The 23,374-nt window shown below is 43.1% G+C and overlaps 1 long non-coding RNA gene across 2 annotated transcripts in view; it reads left to right on the top strand.

Moving 5' to 3' along the window:
* The window catches only part of LOC130301212 (uncharacterized), a 52,237-nt gene that overhangs the window by 9,809 nt on the left and 19,054 nt on the right, over nucleotides 1-23,374 (top strand). For both annotated transcript variants that reach the window (XR_008851904.1, XR_008851892.1), the window contains exon 2: nucleotides 5,579-5,663. This is a non-coding gene — a long non-coding RNA (uncharacterized LOC130301212). The remainder of the gene's footprint in view (nucleotides 1-5,578; nucleotides 5,664-23,374) is intronic.

The following is a 23,374-nucleotide window of genomic DNA, read 5'->3' as shown; positions in this document are numbered from 1 at the left end:
TTTTCTTCACCTCCCCCTCTATTTCACAAGCACCACGAGTAAAAAAATTTTCATAGACAAAGTCATGTACACTTTCTGGCTCAAACTTTATCCGCATCAGCATGTGAGTTTCTTGTAGACAATATTGGACACAGTTTAGACTAGGGGCTAGGACTTATGGCATAAGGCACACACCCGTATCCTGTTCGTGACGCCAAAAGTTGGGGTAGTGGTGGGATGTGTCGTGCAGGGCAGATGTTGTTGCCTTAGGGGCAGATGGTATTAACCCCTTGTGTTTGTGACGCCAGGGCGTGGTTTAGCCTTAACCGCCTGACGGTACCGCTGGATCCTGGGCTAGGCATGGGGGCAATGAAGACACAAACACCAAGTTACGAACAATGGTAGCTTTAGTGAGGGTAGACAGTTGTTACAGTCTATGCAGTACAGCTAGGGCCCAAGGAGGTGACCAGTGACACAGAGATCTCACAGGTTTGCTGGGATGTGTAGTAGACAGGAGAACTTAGTGCAGGCCACGCTGGATAGACAGAAGACTTTACTTGACTAACAGGGCTGGGACTTTAGCTCACTTTGCACTTGACTTGTGGCTGCAAGACTTGACTTGAGGCTGCAGGACTTGACTTGTATCTGCAGGACTTGACTTGAGTGCACTGGACCTCAGGAACAAGAGAGAGAAGCTAGCTCCACCCAGGGTTTATATGGGGGAGACTAGCAAGGAGCCCATAGATTACCTTTGGGGTCAACTGGTCACTAGTACCTCCTGGGTAACAATCACATGGTACATTTATTAAAGATACAACACAAAATATAATACAAAACATATTTACATGAGGGAAACAACTGTAGGGGGCCCTGGGGACACTGAGGGACACTGACTGACAGGGCAGGAAAGGTACGGGGAAACACCATCCCGTACTGGGCCACCACATATATTGACGTCCTGCGCCGGCTCCCGCGATTTAACGTATCATTGATCATATCGGATCAGTCCCAGCAGCTATCAATGGCCAAGACCCGCGGCTAATACCAGAGATCATCGATCGCGGTGATGCCTCGTATTAACCCTTCAGACGCGGCGATCAGAGTTGATCGCAGCATCTAAAGTGAAAGTAAAACCTTCCCTGCAGCTGATTGGAACCATCGCTGTGAAATTGCGGTGTCCCGATCAGGTAGGGCGCATGAGGAAGGTCCCCACCTGCCTCCTCCTCATCTGATTGATTGCGCCAAGCCAGAGATCCAGGCTTGAGCAATCGCAATTCGATAACACTGATCAATGCATTGGCATAGCATTGATCAGTGCCTGCAATCAAGGTAATGCATGTTATAGTCCCCTATGGGGCTATAACATTGCAAAAAAAAAAAGTATAAAAAAAATAAATGTGATTTAAACCCTTCACCTAATAAAAGTTTGAACCACCCCCCCCCCCCTTGTCCCATAAAAAAACAGCTATGTAAATAAAAATAAATATAAACATATGCGGTATTGCTGCGTGTGTCCTGTCCAAACTATAAAAATATATTGTTGATTAAACCGCACGGTCAATGACGTACACGTAAAAAAATTTCCAAATCCAAAATAGCGTATTTTTGGTCACTTTTTAGACCATAAAAAAATGAATGAAAAGCTATCAAAAAGTCCAATAAAAAAAAAATAGTAACGATAAAAACTTCAGATCACGGCGCACAAAATCACACATCCCCATATACGGAAAAACAAAAAAAAATTATAGGGGCCAAAAGAGGATATTTTTTTACATTTTAATAAGTAAAACAAATCAAAACTGTATAAGTAGTGTATCATTTTAATCGTATGGACCTACAGAAGAAAGATAATATGTAATTTTTACTGAAAAGGGCAATGCCTAGAAAGGGAAGCCCCCAAAACTTACAAAAAGTTTTTTTCAATTTTGTCACACAAAGATTTATTTTTTGGGGTTTTGCCGTTGATTTTTGGGTAAAATGACTGATGTCATTACAAAGTAGAATTGGTGGCGCAAAAATAAAAGCCATCACATGAGTCTGTGGGTGCAAAATTTAAAGGGTTATGATTTTAAAAAGGTGAGGAGAAAAAAAAATTGCAAAAACGGAAAAACCCTGAGTCCTTAAGGGGAATTTTTTTTTTTCAAATAAACTGGTTCTAGAAAGCTAAACAGATTTGTAAATTACTTCTATAAAAAAATCTTTACCCTTCCAGTACTTATCAGCTGCTGCATGCTCCACAGGAAGTTGTGTAGTTCTTTTCAGTCTGACCATAGTGCTCTCTGCTGACACCTCTGTCAGTGTCAGGGACTGTCCAGAGTAGAAGGAAATCCCCATAGCAAACCTCTCCTGCTCTGTACAGTTCCTGACACAGTATTCCAAAATTTTTGGCACCAGCTGATTTGAAAAATATTGTTTTCCACCAGAGTACCCCTTTAAGACACCAGATAATCTGAATTTACAAACTCCTGAAATGTGAATTTTGCAACATAAGTAAAGGCCAAGCCTTCTAGGGTTGTGCAACATTTATTTACTAGGTGGTGCCATCATGCACTTAAATAAATACAACCAAATCAGAGTACATACAAAATCTAGATTAGATTACACTTTATAAAATGACATCTTTATTGAGAAGATTTATATAAAGGTTGGATTGTCTAGTAATAAAATGCATGTTGGAAGGGAAGATTTTTTAAGTGGAATTAGGATGTCGGTTGTTGCTATTTAGGCTCTATGGCCCAGATTTATCAAACTGTGTGACAGAAAAAATATAGACATTTTCCCCCAGCAACCAATCACAGCTCAGCTAACGAGCTCTGGTAAAGTGAAAGCTGAGCTGTGATTGGTTGCTGTGGGGAAATTTCTCTATTTTTTCTGTCACACAGTTTGATAAATCTGGGCCTATATTTCTCATCATTTTTGACTTTCCAAAACCATGATCTCAGGAACCACAAAACCATATGGAGACCATAGTGAAGTATAAATCAAACCTTTATTAAAGTTATTAAAAATACAAAATAACAAACAATAGCAGAGTCCAGGGACTTGGTCAAACACACAACCAGGGGTCCAGAGATGAAGTGGGTGCTGAAGAATAACCAAAGCAGCATAGTCAAAAGTCAGGACCAGGATCAGAACCCAGAGTGGCTATGAGCCAGGCCAAAGTCATACACAGAATCACAGTCAGGAATAACAGCAACACTTTTGGAGATCATAGACCACACAAGGGCAGAGGCAATCTAACCTGTTGCAGTTTTTGAGTACTTCACACCTATGATTTTCAGCAGATTTCATTGCTACCCATTGACTTTAATGGAAAGTGCTGCTGATTCCGCCAGGCCCCAGCAGGAAATGGGCTAGCTAGTTAGCAGGTAGCCAGGGAAACAAGGAGCTGCTCATTAGTACCTGCTGAGGGTTGTTGTCTGCTGAGAAGTCCGGAGAAGGAGTGAGAACCCTGACACAGGAATAGATCTCAGTGGGTAAAGAAGTCAACTTTTTAGTAAGAGAAATACTTATTTCTTCTGTTAGTGTGGTGACCCACGGTGATGGCGGGACCACAAGGTGTAGCGTGTACAGTGGTGTTGCGACCCGGGTGCGGGGGGTGCGGCCCGCACCGGGTGACACCAACCTAATGGGGTGACACCAAGACGCTCCGCAGCACCCACACCCCCTCCCCAGCTACACTGACACCCCCCTATGTGCCCGACCGGCCTCCCATCCGTCAGCACCACCCCCCCCCCTGTGCTGTGTGTGCGGTGCACCCGTCCGTTAGCAACCCCCCCCCCCTTTCAGTGCGCCCGTCCGTCATCACGCCCCCCCCCCTTCACCTTCACCAGTACTGTGCCCGGCCTCCGCTCCCACGTCTGCGCCGGCCTGACGTCACACCGCATGGCCGCGCAGGGGGACGTCAGTTACGTAACTCGCATTGCGCCCGGTGAGAAGGATCGCTGTGCTGGATGGGTGAGTGTGTGTGTCTGTCTCTATGTTTGTGTGTGTGTGACTCTGTGTGTCTGTGTGTGACTGTGTGTTTGTGTGACTCTGTGTGTGTGTGTGTGACTGTGTGTGTGTGACTCTGTGTGTGACTCTGTGTGTGTGTGTGACTCTGTGTGTGTGACTATGTGTGTGTGTGTGTGTCTCTGTGTGTGACTCTGTGTGTGTGTGACTCTGTGTGTCTGTCTGTGAGTGTGTGTCTCTCTGACTGTGTGTTTGTGTGTATGTCTCTCTGTGTTGTATGTGTTTTTTTTTGTGTGTGTGTGTGTGCATGTGTGTGTGGGGAGACTTTGACGCATTGTGGGGAACCTGCAAGGGAACCTGTGGCCTAATGTGGGGAGTCTATGCTACCTAATTTGGGGAGTCTATGCTACCTAATGTGCGGAGTCTATGCTACCTAATGTGCGGAGTCTATGCTACCTAATGTGCGGAGTCTATGCTACCTAATGTGCGGAGTCTATGCTACCTAATGTGCGGAGTCTATGCTACCTAATGTGGGGAGTCTATGCTAGCTAATGTGGGGAGTCTATGCTAGCTAATGTGGGGAATCTGTGCTACCGAATGTGGGGAAACTGGCACCTACCTAATGTGGGGAAACTGGTACCAAATGTGGGGGAACTGCTGCCTACCTAATGCACCCCCCCTGGCAGTAGCACCCACATCATCCGCCAGCAACTACCCCCCCCCCCCCAGCAGCAGCACCTCCATCAGCAGATCCTGATGGTGGATGATGGCGGTGCTCCTGCCAGGAGGATGATCCTGCCGATGGATGATGGGGGTGATACTGCCAGTAGCACCCTCATCATCCTTCAGCAACACCCCCCCCCAGTAGTAGCACCCCCATCATCCACTAGCAACACCACCAATACCCCCCTCCCGTGGTGATAGCATCAGCTAACGGATGTTGAGGGGTGTTACTGCGGTTGTGGTATTATATTCAGAGGGTGCACTGTATGGCAACGTTATATTCAGAGGGCGCAGTTTGTGGTAGTATTATATTCAGAGGGCGCAGTTTGTGGTAGTATTATTAGAGATGAGCGAACTTACAGTAAATTCGATTCGTCACAAACTTCTTGGCTCAGCAGTTGATGACTTATCCTGCGTAAATTAGTTCAGCCTTCAGGTGCTCCGGTGGGCTGGAAAAGGTGGATACATTCATAGGAAAGATTCTCCTAGGACTGTATCCACCTTTTACAGCCCACGGGAGCACCTGAAAGCTGAACTAATTTATGGAGGAAAAGCCATCAACTGCCGAGCCGAGAAGTTTGTGACGAGTTGAATTTACTGTAGTTTGCTCATCTCTAAGTATTATATTCAGAGGGCGCAGTGGGTGGTAGTAATATATTCAGAGTGTACAGTATGTGTTGATATTATATTCAGAGGGTACAGTATGTGATAGTATTATATTCAGGGGTACAGTATGTGGCAGATTTATATTCAGAGGGTACAGTATGTGATGGTATTATATTCAGAATGTACAGTGTGTGGTAGTATTATATTCAGTGGGTACGGTGTATGGAAGGTTTATATTCAAAGATTATAGTGTATAGTAGTATTATATTTAGAGGATACAGTGTCTGGCAGGTTTATAATAATACTTGTTTTCATATAGAGGATGAGAATGCGCTGACATAGTGAGGAGACGTCTGGGCGTCACATTCTACAGACAGAAGTTTTAGCTGGAACAAGTCCTGGCGGTATGTACCATCTGAATTAGATAAGGGAAGACTATAGAGAAGACGTCACCTGTAGTCGCTGATATCATTGTGTATTCTCCTCTCTATGTCCTATCAGAGCTGTAGTCGCTTGTCAGTTCTACAGTTATGGTCAGTGAAACTACAACTCCCAGCATAACCTCACCACTGCTCAAAGGGGTACTCTACTGGAAAACATATTTTTTAATCAACTGGTGCTACAAAGTTAAACAGATTTGTAAATTACTTCTATTTAAAAATCTTAATCCTTCCAATACTTATTAGCTGCTGTATAAGCGATTCACAGGAAGTTATTATCTTTTTTAATTTCTTTTCTGTCTTACCACAGTGCTCTGTGCTGACACCTCTGCCATGTCAAGAACTGTCCATAGTAGGAGCAAATCCCCATAGCAAACCTATCCTGCTCTGGACAGTTCCTGACATGGACAGAGGTGTCAGCAAATAGCACTGTGGTCAGATTGGAAAGAACTACACAACTTCCTGTGGAGCATACACCAGCTTATAAGTACTGTAAGTATTAAGATTTTAAATAGAAGGAATTTAAAAATCTGTTTAACTTTCTGGCACCAGTTGATATAAAAGTAAATGTTTTCCAGTGGAGTACCCCTTTAAGTAATTCTGGGAGCTGTATATTTAAATGGTGAAAACTTCTTTAACACTTTCCTATTCTGTGGCAACTGGTATATCTGATTATTATACTGGAATTTCTCACAATGCGCTACAACAGTTGTTTCTGTCACAATAAGCTAAAAACTTACTGAGGGGGGGAAGGTATGGGGGTGACACCATTTTCTACCGCACCGGGTGACACCAACCCTAGCAACGCCACTGAGCGTGTACATGGAGGGGGCAAGATGGTATTAACCCCAGGGGCAAGGTGTTGTTAACACCCTAATGTTCATGACACCAGAGTGGTTTTGGGTACCAGAACCACATGAACGGTATCTCCACTATTCCAATAGCTAGGCAGTGAAAATGAGAGTCCACAACCAGGTTATGGTTTAACTGAGTTTAGATAGATGGTTATCTTCACAGCTAGGCCAGATTCCCAGAGAGGTGGCCAGGAACACAGAAGGACCACACAGCTTTCTGGGACCAATTAGACTTGTACTAGACTTTAGATAATTATTAGTGTTGCTCGCGAATATTCGCAATACGAATTTTATTCGCGAATATCGCATATTCGCGAATTCGCGAATATTCGCGAATATAGCACTATATATTCGTAATTACGAATATTCGTTTTTTTTTTTTTTTCACAGTACACATCACAGTGATCATCCCTCTCTGCTTCCAGCTTGTGTGGTGTAAAGAAGGCTCTAATACTACTGTGTGAGACTGGTGTGCGAAGTTTCGCATATGCGAATTTTTGCATGTGCGAAAATAAAACGCGAATATTCGCAAATATATGACGAATGTTCGTCCATATATTCGCGAATATTCGCGAATTCGAATATGGCCTATGCCGCTCAACACTAATAATTATCTTGAGGCTTGACTTTAGACTGGACTTGGCTATGGGTAGTGACAGCAGACATAGACTTTTAACTTACTGGAATGACCGTAGATTTGAGGCCTTCCAGGTGCTGGTCACTAGCACTGAGGTATCTGGGGTTTGCTTTTCCTCAGACATCTCACAGCATGTCACAGGTCCTTTATACTAACTATACATTAGGACACTGACTACAATCACATTATAATAAATTACATTACAGGAAAAGCAGGGGAGACACTGCAGGAGAGCCCCATGGTCACTGAGGGGTGGCGATCCACTGCTGAGGTAGCCTGAGGGCTTACCTCTCCTTCCATGCTGGCGCCAGGCTTTATCAATCAAGCGCAGAGCACACAGATGAATGTGGTTTTATAGAACCACATTCATCTGTATGAGGAATCATATGATTCCTCCTAAAAGTAGCCTAAGGTGACTAAAAGAGTAGAAAAAAAAAAGTAAAAAAAAAAAGTTTAAACACACATTAACCCCTTCCTTATTAAAAGTTTAAATCACCCTCCTTTTCCCAAATTCCAAATAAAAAATATATAAACATAATAAAAATAAACATAAGTGGTATCGCCGAGTGCGTAAATGTCCGAACTATAAAAATATATCATAAATTAAACCGTGCGGTCACTTTTTGGTCACCTTTTATGACATAAAAAAAGGAATAAAAAGTGATCAAAAAGTCAGATGAAAACAAAAATGGTTCCGATTAAAACTTCAAATCACGGTGCAAAAAATGAGTCCTCATACCACCCCTTACGCGGAAAATTTAAAAAGTTATAGGGGTCAAAAGATGACAATTTTAAATGTATTAATTTTTGTGCATGTAGTCATGATTTTTTCCAAAAGTGCAACAAAATCAAACCTATATAAGTAGGGTATCTTTTTAATCATATGGACCTACAGAATACAGATAAATTGTACTTTTTACCAAAAAATGTACTGCGTAGAAACTGAAGCCCCCTAAAGTTACAAAATTGTGTTTTTTCTTCAATTATGTCGCACAAGGAATTTTTTCCCGCTTCGCTGTAGATTTTATAGTAAAATTACAAAGTTGAATTAGTGGCTCAAAAAATAAGCCCTCATATGGATTTTTAGGTGCAAAATTTAAAAGGTTATGATTTTTAAAAAGTAAGGAGGAAAAACCGAAAGTGCAAAAACTAAAAAAAAGCTTGGTCCTTAAGGGGTTAGTAAATATTAAATAAGGGTAAAAGTAAGACTAAAAATCCTATTCCTTACTCTCTCCTATTGCCCTGCCTTTGTATCACAGTGGTTTAGATCACTTAGCTGTGTATATATTATATTTAGAAACAAAGAGGCATGGGATGAGTTAAACTTTAAATTCCAGGGTAGCGCTGCAGTGCATGGGACTGCGGGTGAGCGCAGGTTTATTGTTTCACCTTAGGCATGGGATTGTTATCAGTGAGATCTGCTCTATCTTTCATTGATCTTGTTAAAGTCTGGTATCCTCTTGTGCCCGGCTTCATCATCGCTCTCAAGTTAGTCAACAATTAGAAGCAGAGAACAATTAAGGACGGGTGGCTCCCGTATAGTCAGTAATACCGCACATTCACTTCCTGTTAGGTTTTCCCAACAACACCCTCTTGAAAAGGTTTCTGCCTGTGCGCCCTACACAGCCCCAGGGCACCACAGGAGATCATAGCTGGATTAAAGAAATGTAAGAACAACATAGCAGTGAATGTCCTATTTATCCTTCTTTTTGAACTATTTCTTGGGAAAGAAGACAAATGGGTCATGGGAGCATTGAAGGGGTATTATAGGAAAATATCATTATGCAATGCTTTAAGAAAGTTATACAGCAGAATCTCCCAATAGCGGGCACTTACGGGGAATAAAAAAGTGTCCGCTATTGAGAGGTGTCCCCTATTGGGAAAAAAGGCTCAAAAATCTTTCTAAATGACCGAATACTGTCCTTTACTCACTTCAGAGTGTAATTACCTATAAAACATGATGAAAAAAACAATATTGCAGTAGAATCTTCCAGTACTGTTTAATCCCCCCTTATCCCTCCCCTTTATCATTTCATCCCCTCTTTATACCCTGTGCCACCTTATTCCCCTGTGCCTTGTGCCACATTGTCCCCCCTTACCCCCTGTGCCACATCATTTTCCCTTGATCCCCCCTGTGCCATTTAATGCCCCCTTTATTACCCTCTGTATAAATTCATCACCCCCTCTTTATGAAGTGGGGAATGAAATGGCACAGGGGCTGGTAATGAGGCGGTGATGAATTTGCACAGAGGGTAATAAGGGGGAATGAAATAGCACAGGGGGGATCAAGAGGAAATAAGGGGGTAATAAGGGGGTGATGGGGGTGATGATTTGGCACAGGGAAAATAAAGTGGCATGGGGGATCATGGGGGGGGTGAATGGGGGGGTGAATGATATGGCTAGCGGATATCCAGAAGCAGGGGACCACTGTTTAAACAGTGTTCTTCTGCTTCTGTGCTGGGGCTGCTGCAGGGGGGTGGGCCCCATTACTGGGGTATTGGCTGTAACGCCTGCTGGCAGCCCTGTGTACAAGGTAGGGCCGGCACATAAACCTGGCTGTCTCCTATTGGGAGTGTTTTGTCTCCTATTGGGAGTGTTTTGTCCCCTAGTGGGAGTGTTTTGTCCCCTATTTTCCCCTTTTGGGAGTGTTTTGTCTCCTAATGGGAGTGTTTTGTCCAGAGTGTTTTTGGCAGCAGAGCTTGCTGTCATATCTACTTGTCTACTTCATCTCTATTTTGGTGCTACCACACACACAAAAAGCCCCTGCAATGTGCAACAGGGCACTGGATTGAAACTTTTTTTTTTTTTCAGAACACCTTTTTAGGGCTTATTCACACAAGCGTATTTCTTTTAAAAAGTTTGAAAAGCAGCGGGGTCTCCGTGCACTACCTGGAGCAGAATCTCCGCTGTTAAAAATCCGCCGCAGACCCTATTGACTTCAATGGGGTCTGCGGCGGATTTTTAAAAAGTTGTTTGAAAAGAAATCAGCTTGTGTGAACAAGCCCTTCCGCAGTAGAGATTCTGCTGGTGAAAATCAGTGGCGGACCACCCGAGGAGAGCCAGAGGTAAACCCGCTGCAAGTTTCGAACGAAATCTGCTCGTGTGAACGAGCCCTTTCTTAGGATTTTCAGTGGGGGTTGGGGTGCGCCATTTAAATTTACTCCTCAGGCAGCAGAAAACCTAGAATCAGTCTTGGGTTAGGGAGTCAGATCTCTGCCAATCTATTATTGGAGGCCTATCCTGACACTGAATATCCACTTTAAAGGGGTTATCTGACGCTGATGAAGAAAATCCAAAACACTATGCAAGGTGCTCCTGGGGCTTACTATATCTGTTTTGTCCATGGGCTTTCGGGCATAAAAAAAGGACCTGCTGCTGCGGCACCTCCATTAGGCAGTTTCCATGCTGTGCAAATCTTGCTTACTTTGGTTTTGGACAGCTAAGCACACGCCATTCCTCACAGTTACTGTGTCTATAAAAAACTGTCCATAGTAACACAGCCTAGAGTTGCCATGCGACAATACTCCATGCTCCGCCAATAACAGTAAAGCATTCCCTTGTAACCCAGAGACGTCACTCAGAGGGCTGGCTTGGATGCCAACCCCAGAGCTAGCTAAGCTCCCTAAATTGACAAAAACAGTATGGTTACAAAATGGCATTGTGGTGGGAAGATACAATGGCCCAGAATCCGGTATACATGTGTGGTGTCCCGGTACCGCATCCTATACGGTACCTGTATAGAGGTCCCCATAGCCAGAGTCCCTAGGACGTCGGGGTCCTTCTTATCTAGTCCGCCCCTTGTCAACTCTCATCTAGGTATTAGTTATCTAACAGTTTATTCAGGATTTATATAAATATAATTGTACAAATGTATATAATTAGTTAATTACCTGTACAGAGCGTAGCAGGACCTGCGGGTCACGTGATCAGGTAAACTCTATGGTTTTTGCTTAAGGACCTTTGGAGCTCCCTATGACGTATTTCACCCATCATTCCTTGTAACGGTGAGTGACAGTTACTCGGACCAATCAAAACGGCCCTGCCCATATAGGGGAGCGGCGGCCATGGCTCGCTCTCTTGTTCCTGGGCTGTTGACAGGGAAGGATTTGCGCTGCTGTCATCAGTGAGTTTAGGCCCGAGCCTTGCCGCGACAGCTGATCTTTACAAACCGTGAGTGTATCAATCCCTAAGCACTCTGCAAGATCACCGGACCTTATCTATCCCCTAAATCTGGACGGATCTTCGCAAATTACCCTAAATTCTGAGACTTATAACAAAAGTCAAGGTCCGCAACAACTGTCAGTCACTGAAGTGTATGGAGACTGTTTGGATGAGACTGTTACTGTTCATTGGATGTACCGCAAGTCTTTAAGTAAAGTTTATCCAAGTTCAAGTTCAGCTACCTTGTGGACCTTCAGTCAATATTTGCATGCCCCTATCGTTACTGGGAAGGGCGGCGATAGGCCGGAGAATTACCTCAGCATACTAGCCCTCAGCCTGGTGTCACGAACAATAGGGTTAACCTTAACCCCTGATATACTGAAGCAAAACCCTGACTACACTACCCCTACCCCAGAGGCCTACCACACATGTATATTTAGTAGTGATATGACTTTGGAGAGAGAGTTATTGAGCTATAGTTGTCCATCACTTTAAAGGGGTACTCCACTGGAAAACATTGTGTTTTAAATCAACAGATTTGTAAATGACTTCTATTAAAAAAATTATAATCCTTTCAGTACTTATCAGCTGCTGTATACTACAGAGGAAGTTCTTTTCTTTTTTTAATTTATTTTCTGTCTGACCACAATTCTCTCTGCTGACACCTCTGTCTCAGGAACTGTTCAGAGTAGGAGCAAATCTCCATAGCAAACCTCCCCTGATCTGGACAGTTCCTAAAATGGACAGACAGAGGTGTCAGGAGAGAGCACTTTGGTAAGACAGAAAAGAAATTCAAAAAGAACAGAACTTCCTCTGTAGTATTCAGCAGCTGATAAGTACTGGAAGGATAAAGATTTTTTAATAGACGTAATTTACAAATCTGTTTAACTTTCTGGCACCAGTTGATTTAAAAGTAAATGTTTTCCAGTGGAGTACCCCTTTATGTTAACATGTACCGTATATACTGCAGCTTTGATGCTGCCAATTAAAGGCTGTATTCATGTATTTATTGATACTGATTTACACAGCATCCACAGCGTATACAGTACATGTGAACATAGCCTAACATTTCATGCTCTTACAACAGCCTGTAATCTCAATTGAGAAAGACAAAAAGTAAATAAAATCTCGTGACAACAATCATTTTTGTAACAATTTGTTGCTAATTCTATTCTCGCTTTGTGTCAACATTTCTGTGATTGCAGTTTATTTTTAGGACCTAATTTTTAGGAATTTCCGTCATTTACAACTCCTTACCACAATAACTTCAGATATCAGAATGAAAACATTCCCTCCCGGCACAATGAGTACATTCTAAAAAATATTCTTTTTCTGTAGCATGGTAAATCAATAAAATGCACTGATCTGCAGAAAAACGAGGAAGCAAGATATTTACCCTCCAAATCGCACAGAGAGCAGCCATATTGCAACATTATTTTCAGTCAGTAATGTGTTGCTGAATTTCCACAATTGCTTCATAGGTTGGAGGGTTAGCAGATAAGTGAAGAGCTGAATAACACGTATGGCATTCCCTGAAAGAAAACGTTTTGTTCTAACTCAGTGTTTTCCAACCGGCGTGCCTCCAGCTGTTGCAATACTACAACTCCCAGAATTCCTGGACAAGCTCAGTCTGGAAGAGGTTAAAGAGAAAGGACGATCCTGTCCAACTCTGTGCAGATGCTATTTATTCTGGTTAATTTCTTACACAATAACTTTTTGAACATAAAAACAATAGAATACTTTCTAAGGATTAAAAATTTGAATGAACGTTTTTTTTTTCCTTTTAGTGTACAATTGCTTACCAATAAAACCATATATATACAGTGGTCCCTCAACATACGATGGTAATCTGTTCCAAATGGACCATCGCTTGTTGAAACCATCGTATGTTGAGGGATCCGTGCAATGTAAAGTATAGGACAGTGGTCTACAACCTGCGGACCTCCAGATGTTGCAAAACTACAACACCCAGCATGCCCGGACAGCCAACGGCTGTCCGGGCATGCTGGGAGTTGTAGTTTTGCAACATCTGGAGGTCCGCAGGTTGAAGACCACTGGTATTGGAGGTTATACTCACGTGTCCCTGCCGCTCCGGACCGTCACTGCTCGTCACCGCTGCCCTGGATGTCGCCCTTCATCGCTGTCGCAGCGTCCCCGGGGTTTCCCCCACGCTCCAGCAAGGCCTCTGCTTCCCCGGCATCCTCGCTCTCCGTCGCCGCCATCACGTCGCTACGCACGCCAATCCTATTGGATGACGGGACGGCGTGCGCAGCGCCGACGATGCAGGGGATCCCGAAGAGGACGCGCCGGAGCCTCGAAGACAGGTAAGTGATCGTCAGCGGACCACACGGGGCCCCGTAAACGGCTATCCAATGGCAGCTGAAGCAGTCTGTGCTGTCGGATAGCCATTTATGCGATGGCCCCGACATACAAAAGCATCATATGTTGATGCTGCCTTCACCATGCGATGGCCTCTGAGAGGCCATCGTATGTTGAAATGATCGTATATCGGAGCCATCGTAGGTCGGGGGGAGGTCACTGTACAGTGTTATTAAGACAATTCAATATCACAATAAAAAGAATATAAAACTTCTTGCTGTTTCCCTCCTAAACTAAAGACAACAACCGGTATCATAGGGCGCACATTGAGCCTGTGATGCCATTTGGCACATGTCCTATAATTCATTGATGAGAAGCCAATATAACTGGGAAATATTTACTGGCTTCTCTAAGTAGAATTTCTCTCTAATCCTGCTAATCCTTTAATACATCATTTGAAATCCATATTTAATCTGTACAAATATTCTGTTGTTTTGTGTAATAATTGGGGAGATGCCAAAGTGTTAACAAGAAGCCAGGCAGACACTGGATCTAATGATATGTCAGCGCTGATATGATATTTTTCCCATCTAATTGCCCGATAATAAGTACTTAGCTGAAGCACCTTTGACAGCTATTACAGCCTCTCGTCTTCTTGGGGAGTTTACACATCTGGATTTCTCTTCCATTGTTCTCTGCAGATTCTCTCAAGCTCTGTCGGTTGCAGAGGGACCTTTGGTAGAAGCCATTTTCAGGACTCTCCAGAGATGTTCAAGTCAGGGCTCTGGCTGGGCCACTCAAGGGCATTGACAGAGTTCTCCCTTAGCCTCTCATGTGTTGTCTTGGCTGCGAACTTAGGGTCACTGTCTTATGGAAGATAAATTGTCAGCCCAGTCTAAGATTCAGAGCACTCTAAATTAGATCTTTATTAAGAATATCTCTGTAATTTGCTCTATTCAGCTCTCCTTCAACCCTGACCAGACTCCCTGTCCCAGCCGCCAAAAAACACCCCCACAGAATGAAGCAGTCATCATAACCATTATGCCTCACTCTAGGTATGGTAATAGGGAGGTGATGAGCAGTGCCTGGTTTCCTTCAGACATGATGCTAAGAATTAAAGGGGTACTCCAGTGGGAAAAACAAATTCAAATCAACTGGTGCCAGAAAGTTAAACATATTTGTAAATTGCTTCCATTTAAAAAATCTTAATCCTTCCAGTACTTATCAGCTGCTTTATACTACAGAGGAAGTTGTGAAGTTCTTTTCAGTCTGACCACAGTGCTCTCTTCTGACACTTCTGTCCATGTCAGGAACTGTAAGATTTTTTAACAGTAGTAATTTACAAATCTATTTAACCTCTTAAGGACCCTTGATGTACGCGTACGTCATGACACCCTGGTACTTAAGGACCCATGACGTACGCATACATCATGGAGAATTCCAGTCCCCGCCGTGCGCCGGGCGGGGATCGGACCGGGATGCCTGATGAAATCATTCAGCAGGCATCCCGTGCATATGCCCAGGGAGGTCATCAGACCCCCCCATGTCGGCGATCGCGGCAAATCGCAAGTGAATTCACACTTGCGATTTGCGCAATTCCGGCTCATTACAGGTCTATGGTGACCCGGTGACCCGGAATATAAGGGGGATTGCGGTTGTCCAAGACACCAACGATCCCCCCTAAAGGGATAGGAGTGAGGAGGCAGGGGAGCCACCCCTCCTATGCCTGCTATTGGTCGTATAGACACGACAACCAATAGCAGATCGGGGACGGGGGGGTTTACTTTCGGTTTCCCCATTCTGCCCACCCACAATAGGCGGGGCAGGACGGGGAAACCGACAGGGACCGGCTCCGAAGGTCACTTAACGATCTGTGGAGGCTGCGGGCGACGGTGATTGGCGGTCGGCGATGTCGTGCGGCTCGCTCCCTGGATCCTACGGAAGCCGGTGAGTTGCCTAGCAACATCAGAAGGGCTATAGTTTGAGACCACTATACAGTGGTCTCTAAACTGTAGCCCTCCAGATTTTGCAAAACTACAACTACCAGCATGCCCAGGCAGCTGTTTGGGCATGCTGGGAGTTGTAGTTTTGCAACAGCTGGAGGTCTACAATTTAGAGACCACTGCACAGTGATCTCCAAACTGTAGCCCTCTAGATCTTGCAAAACTACAACTTCTAGCATGCCCATAAAGCCTTTTGCTGTCTGTGCATGCTGGGATTTGTAGTTTTGCAACATCTGGAGGGCCACATTTTGGAGATCACTGTGCAGTGGACTGTAGCCCTCCAGATGTTGCAAAACTGAAAATCCCAGCATGCCCAAACAGCAAACTGATGTCTCGGCATGCTGGGAGTTTTAGTTGTGCACCTCCAGCTGTTGCATAACTACATCTCCCAGCATGCCTTTCGGCGATCAGTACATGCTGGGAGTTGTAGTTTTGCAACAGCTGGAGACACACTGGTTGGAAAGTACTGAGTTAGGTAACAGAACCTAACTGAAGGTTTTCCAACCAGTGTGCCTCCAGCTGTTGCAAAAGTATAACTCCCAGCATGCACGGTCTGTCAGTACATGCTGGGAGTTGTACTTTTGCAACAGCTGGAGGTTTGCCACCCAATGTGAATGTACAGGGTACATTCTCACGGGCAGGTTTACAGTAAGGTTCCTGCTTGAAGTTTGAGCTGCGGCAAATTTTTCGCCGCAGCGCAAACTCCTAGCGGGAAACTCACCGTAACCGGCCAGTGAGAATGTACCCTAAAAACACTACACTATACTACACATAATAAAGGGTAAAACACTACATATACACCCCCTTACACTGCCCCCCCCCCCCCCCCCCCCCAATAAAAATGAAAAAGGTATTGTATGGCAGCGTTTCCAAAATGGAGCCTCCAGCTGTTGCAAAACAACAACTCCCAGCATTTACGGACAGCCACTGACTGTCCAGGCATGCTGGGAGTTTAGCAACAGCTGAAGGAGGCACCCTGTTTGGGAATCACTGGCGTAGAATACCCCTATCTCCACCCCTATGTAATCCCTAATTTAGTCCTCAAATACGCATGGAGCTCTCTCACTTTAGAGCCCTGTTGTATTTCAGGAAACAGTTTAGGGCAACATATGGGGTATTTCCGTACTCGGGAGAAATTGCACTACAAATTTTGGGGGGCTTTTTCTCCTTTTACCCCTTATGAATAGGAAAAGTTGGGGGCTACACCAGCTTTCAATAGATGCATATGTAGAATTACTGTACACACAAGACCTACAAGCGGTCCAAAATTCTCCCAGTATCAAAGGAATTAGAGCAATAAACCTGATAACAAGAATCTAAGGTTTTTTGGGGGGAGTGCTATTTAAAACATAACTTTTAATGTTTCTAATAAAATATCACCCAATATGTGATTCCATCACCAATTCTAAAAAATGTGACACAGGATCCATTTGGATCACCACCCATCCGATGGATTTATCAAATGTCTCAAAGATATCTCATTTGTATGTCAGATATTCTCATCAAATGTCTCAAAAATATCTCAAATGTATATCAAATGTTCTCTACGCATTTCTACTCCCATTCGGAGCGTCCTCAGGATAAGCTATGAATATAGAGATACCACACAAATGAAACTGAGTATCATATATAACAATAAAGATATCATATGCTCATAGAGATAGCACTGTTAGATGATAGGTGGATGGCATATTAATTCTGCATGCCATCCCACGGGTGTGATCGTAGCCAGCAGTCCAACGGAGATATACAGGTATGACCTAGGAGAGAAATCAACAATGGGGTAAGCCCCAGCTCACAATACAGTGCTGTAAATTTTTGATCTTGTTGGGAGTTTCACACTCACAATACTCTCCGTTCTTTCAAACACCTGTGAAATGAAAACAATGCAATCCTGTAAATAGAAAAGCTCCGTTGTACCTGCAAAAAAGCTAGCTGTAAAGCCACTCATCAGCTACCCACGGTTTGCTGAACGTGATGCCGATCACAGGATCCCGGAGTGTGCGCAACCTGCAGTGGCGGGGAGCCGGAATAAGTCTAACCGGCTTCTCTGCGCTCACCTTCCGGGTCTGTCGGCGTCTGGCGTCATATCCTGGCATCCTGGCGTGACGTCACCTATCTCCGCCCTGCTCTGACGCCCACAGGGGGCGGGTTAGAGTCCCGGACGTCACGCTTTAGTGTGGAGCCAGGTTATAACAGAAGTGATTCCTGGCTGAGTTCTAGCTTTATTAACTCCTTGATGACTGGTATAGTTAGGAGGTACGAGTATATAGTGTAAAAATCGCAATATTTATGGAACAAAGGACCGGCTACACCAGCTTGTTAGTGTAAAAAAAAACTTTTTACGCTAACATGCTGGTGTTGCCCCATACTTTTTTTTTTCATAAGCGATAAAAGGGAAAAAAAGACCCCAAAATTTGTAACACAATTTCTCCTGAGTACGGAAATACCCCATATGTGGGCGTAAAATGCTCTGCGGGCGCACAACAAGGCTCAGGAGTGAGAGTGCACTATGTACATTTGAGGCCTTAATTGGTAATTTGCACAGGGGTGGCTGATTTTACAGCGGTTCTGACATAAATGCAAAAAAAAAAATACCAACATGTGACCCCATTTTGAAAACGACACCCCTCACAGAACATAACAAGCGGTATAGTGCACCTTAACACCCCACAGGTGTTTAATGAAAATTGTTCAAAGTTGGATGAAAAAATGAAAAAAATAATTGCTGGTGTTACCCTAAATTTTTCATTTTCACAAGGGAAAATAGGAAAAAAGCCCCCCAAAATTTGTAACTCCATTTCTTCTGAGTAAGAACATACCCTATGTGTGGATGTAAAGTGCCCTGCGGGCGAACTACAATGCTGAGAAGAGAAGGAGCACCATTGGGCTTTTGAAGAGAAAATTTGTCCGGAATTGAAGGCCACGTTTGTTTACAAAGCCCCCATAGTGCCAGAACAATGGACCCCCACATGTGACCCCATTTTGGAAACTACACCCCTCACGTAATGTAATAAGGGGTACGGTGAGCATTTATGCCCCAGAGGTGTCTGACAGATTTTTGGAACAGTGGTCCGTGAAAAGGAAACATTTTTTTTTCTTTTGCACAGCCCACTGTTTCAAAGATCTGTCAAACGCCAGTGGGGTGTAAATACTCACTGCACCCCTTATGAAATTCTGTGAGGGGTGTAGTTTCCAAAATAGGGTCACAAGTGGGGGGTCCACTGTTCTGGCAGCACTGGGGACTTTGTAAACGCACATGACCCCTGTCTTCCATTACAAACAATTTTTTTTGGCCAAAAGCTCAATGGTGCTCCTTCTCTTCTGAGCATTGTAGTGCGCCAGCAGAGCACACATGGGGTATCATCAAAATCAGAAGAGATGGGGTTACAAATTTTGGGGGGCATTTTGTCCTATTACCCCTTGTAAAAATTTTAAATTTGATGGAAAACTGGCACTTTAGTGGGAAAAAAAATTTACACATCCAACTTTAACCCCTTAAGGACGCAGGGTTTTTCCGTTTTTGCATTTTCATTTTTTCCTCATCACCTTCTAAAAATCATAACACTTTCAATTTTGCACATGAAATTCCATATGATGGCTTATTTCTTGCGCCACCAATTCAATTTTGCAGTGACATTAGTCATTTCACCCAAAAATCCAAGGCAAAACGAAAAAAAAATTCATTGTGCAACAAAATTGAAGAAAAAATGTAATTTTGTTAATTTTGGGGGCTTCCGTTTCTACGCAGTTAATTTTTTGGTAATAATAACACCTTATCTTTATTCTGTAGGTCCATACGGTTAAAATGATACCCTACTTATATAGGTTGAAAATAGTCATACTTCGGAAAAAAATCAGGAAAATTTATACGTAAAAAAATTCTCATCTTCTAAACCGTATAACTTTTTTATTTTTCTGCATACGGGCCAGTTTGAGGGCTCATTTTTTGCACCGTGTTCTGAAGTTTTTATCGGTACCATTTTGGTATTGATTGGACTTTTTGATCACTTTTTAATCATTTTTTCATTATATAAAAAGGGACCAAAAATACCCTATTTTGGATTTTGGAATTTTTTTGTGCGCACGCCATTAACCGTGCAATTTAATTAACTATATATTTTTATAGTTCGGACATTTCCACACGCAGCAATACCACATATGTTTATTTTTATTTACACAGTTTTTTTTTTATGGGAAAAGGGGGGGTGATTCAAACTTTTATTATGAAAGGGGTTAAATGACCTTTGTTAACTTTTTTTTTTACTTTTTTTTGCAGTTCTATGGTTCCTATAGGGAGCTATAGCCCTGCACACACTGATCTCCTATGCTGATCCCTGCAAAGCCATAGCTTTGCACGGATCATTGAGATAGGGGCTTGATTGCTCAAGCCTGTAGCTCAGGCTTGGAGCAATCAATCGACGATCGGACGCCGCGGAGACAGGTAAGGAGACCTCCGCCTGCGTCCCAGCTGATCAGACACGGCGGTCAACTTTGATCGCTGCGCCTGAAGGGTTAACAGCACGCGGCACAATGATCGATGCCCCGCGCTGTTAGCCCAGGGTCCCGGCTATGATTAGCAGCCGGACCGACCCGGTGTAATGCGGGGTCACGGCGTGACCCCGCTTTAAACACCGGGACCGGGCATAGGGCGTACAGGTATGCCCTACGTCCTTAAGGAGCTAATGAAAAGTCGTCAAACACCTGTGGGGTGTTAAGGCTCACTGGACCCCTTGTTACGTGCTTTGAGGGGAGTAGTCTCCAAAATAGTATGCCATGTGTTTTTTTTTTTTTTTTTGCTGTTCTGGCACCATAGGGCCTTCCTAAATGTGACATGCCCCCCAAAAACCATTTCAGAAGAACTCACTCTCCAATATCCCACTGTCGCTCCTTCCCTTCTGAGCCCTCTACTGCGCCCGCCGAACATTTGATATACACATATGAGGCCACTGATGTCTTCCAAAAGTAAAAACATGTCAACTTTATGATGGAAACATAAAGTAGACATATTTTATATGTGAATCAATATATAATTTATTTGGAATATTCATTTTCCTTATAATCAGAGAGCCTCAAAGTTAAAAAAAAATGCAACATTTTCAATTTTTTCATCAAATTATGGAATTTTTCACCAAGAAATTATGCAAGTATCGACAAATTTTTACCACTAACATAAAGTAGAATATGTCACGAAAAAACTGTCTTGGAATCAGAATGAAAGACAAAAGCATCCCAGAGTTATTAATGTTTAAAGTGACAGTGGTCAGATGTGCAAAAAATGGCCGGGTCCTACAGTGAAAATTGGCTGGGTCCTTAAGGGGTTATAGAGCATCTGTCACCAAACTAAACTTTTAATATATTGTTCCTTATAATTATAGGATACTTTGCTATTAATTACTGTTAAAATTCTCAACCTTTATATGTTTTAGTGTGATTGAAAAAACAGCCACTAGATGGCTCTGTTCTGTTCCCTGCGCAAGTCAAACAGTTAGTTTGGTCTCCTTCCAGCCAGGCAGGGGACCAAATTTAGGAAATTATTTGAAAGAAGCTGATTTGAAAGCCAACTCGTATTGGCCAACTTCGCTTCTAAATACTGATTTTAAACTTTTTTTCAAAAGCCCTAACGTTATGTATTAAACCCCTGATGAATTTTGTAGTGAATGAAGACCAGGAGGGTTTCATGACAGGCAGAAATGTATTTCATAATATAAGGAAAACGCAGGTAACAATGCAAATGGGGAGTGGAACGGTCAGCTCCACCCTGTCACTTGATAGAAGCCGACAGGGTGGAGTGGGCATTCCTATGGAAGGTGCTGGAAAAGATGGGGTTCGGGAAAGGCTTTATAGGTATGGTTAAAACAATGTATTTTGGGGCTCAGGCCCAAATTATGAGAAATCAATGATGATGATGGATGGATTCTGCCTCGGGAGGGACACAAGGCAAGGCTGCCCCCTTTCTCCACTTTTGTTTATTATATTTTTGGAAACTCATGCTTCCTACATTAAAGGGGTACTCCGCCCCTGGCATCTTATCCCCTATCCAAAGGATAGGGGATAAGATGTTAGATCGCCACGGTCCCGCTGCTGGGGACCCTGGGGATCGCCGCTGCAGCACCCCGCCATCATTACTGCACAGAGCGAGTTCGCTCTTTGCGTAATGACGGGCGATACAGGGGCCGGAGCAGCGTGACGTCATGGCTCCGCCCCTCATGACATCACGGCCCGTCCCCTTAATGCAAGTCTATGGCAGGGGGCGTGACGACCGCCACGCCCCCTCCCATAGGCTTGTATTGACGGGGGTGGGCCGTGATGTCACGAGGGGCGGAGCCGTGACGTAACGATGCTCCGGCCCCTGTATTGCCCGTCATTACGTACAGAGTGATCTCGCTCTGCGCAGTAATGATAGCGGGGTGCTGCAGCAGCGATTCCCGGGGTCCCCAGCAGCGGGACCCCGGCGATCTGACATCTTATCCCCTATCCTTTGGATAGGGGATAAGATGTCTAGGGGCGGAGTACCCCTTTAAGGAATATGGAAATTTTGAAGGCTTTGGGTACAAGAACAAAAGCGGAAAGGCCATTTATTATGCAGACAATATTTTGCATTTTATTAATAGACCTCATAAATATATTAAACAAATTATGCAGATCACTAAAAAATACAGTACCTTATCAGAATTCAAAATAAATTGCGATAAATCCTACTTTTTACTATTAGATAGAGAAGCTAAAATAGACATTAGAGAGCTGCAAGCAATAAAATATCCTGACTCGTTCAAATACTTAGGTATAGAAATGAACAGAAGGATATAGGATTATTTGAAAATTTATTTAAAACCAGCAATTGAGAAACTAAAAAAAAAATGTAAAAATTTAATTATGGCTGAAAATTGCTCTTTCAATGGCAGATTGTATAGCCTTGGTCAATATGGTTGTACTCCTACAAATACTTTATTTTTTATAGGCGTCACACATTTATATTGGAGATAAATGGTTTAAAGAAATTGACAGCATGGTAGACACACTAATTTGGGGAAATAAGAATGTATGTATGAAATTGAAATATATGACATTGCCCAAACAATGAGAAGTAATGGTTATACCAAATTTTAAGATATACTACTGGTCATCTCAACAGGCTCAAATAACAGGACATAGGGGAGACCTACTCTGGGATTTTTATATGGAAAGGTTTGGATATGATTTGGTTATATATTCGATAAAATTGAATCACGGGGATTAGGACAAGAATTAGGGAAAAAATTCACTATATTATAACAAATTGATTTTTGGCTCAGAATTAAAAAAGAAATTAGAGTTAATTTGCACAAAATAAACCCAGTTATGGAATAATAAAAATCTTTTGGAATTCTATAAAATAGAGGATTATGGATTTTGGAAAAACACAATATTTTGTTGGTTGAACAATTGATTGTAAATAGAAAAGTTGTTAGCTTTGAAACTTTACAAAATCAATGTCATTTAAATAATTCACAGGGGTATAGAATGATACAAATATTGCATGCTTATGCTGCATCAATTGATAAAGAGATATTTGATATTGAGTCAAATTACATTGTTGATTGGTTGCTTACACGGGGTAATAAAAGTATACCTATGATTTACAAGATACTGTTGAAAGAGGTAGCACAGAAATGTCACTTTATTAGTAGATCTTTAAATCTTAGGGATCTTAGGGATTGT

This window comes from Hyla sarda, chromosome 1 (genome assembly GCF_029499605.1).
Source record: "Hyla sarda isolate aHylSar1 chromosome 1, aHylSar1.hap1, whole genome shotgun sequence".
Classification (NCBI taxonomy): domain Eukaryota; kingdom Metazoa; phylum Chordata; class Amphibia; order Anura; family Hylidae; genus Hyla; species Hyla sarda.
This window is presented reverse-complemented; position numbering and strand designations above follow the sequence as displayed.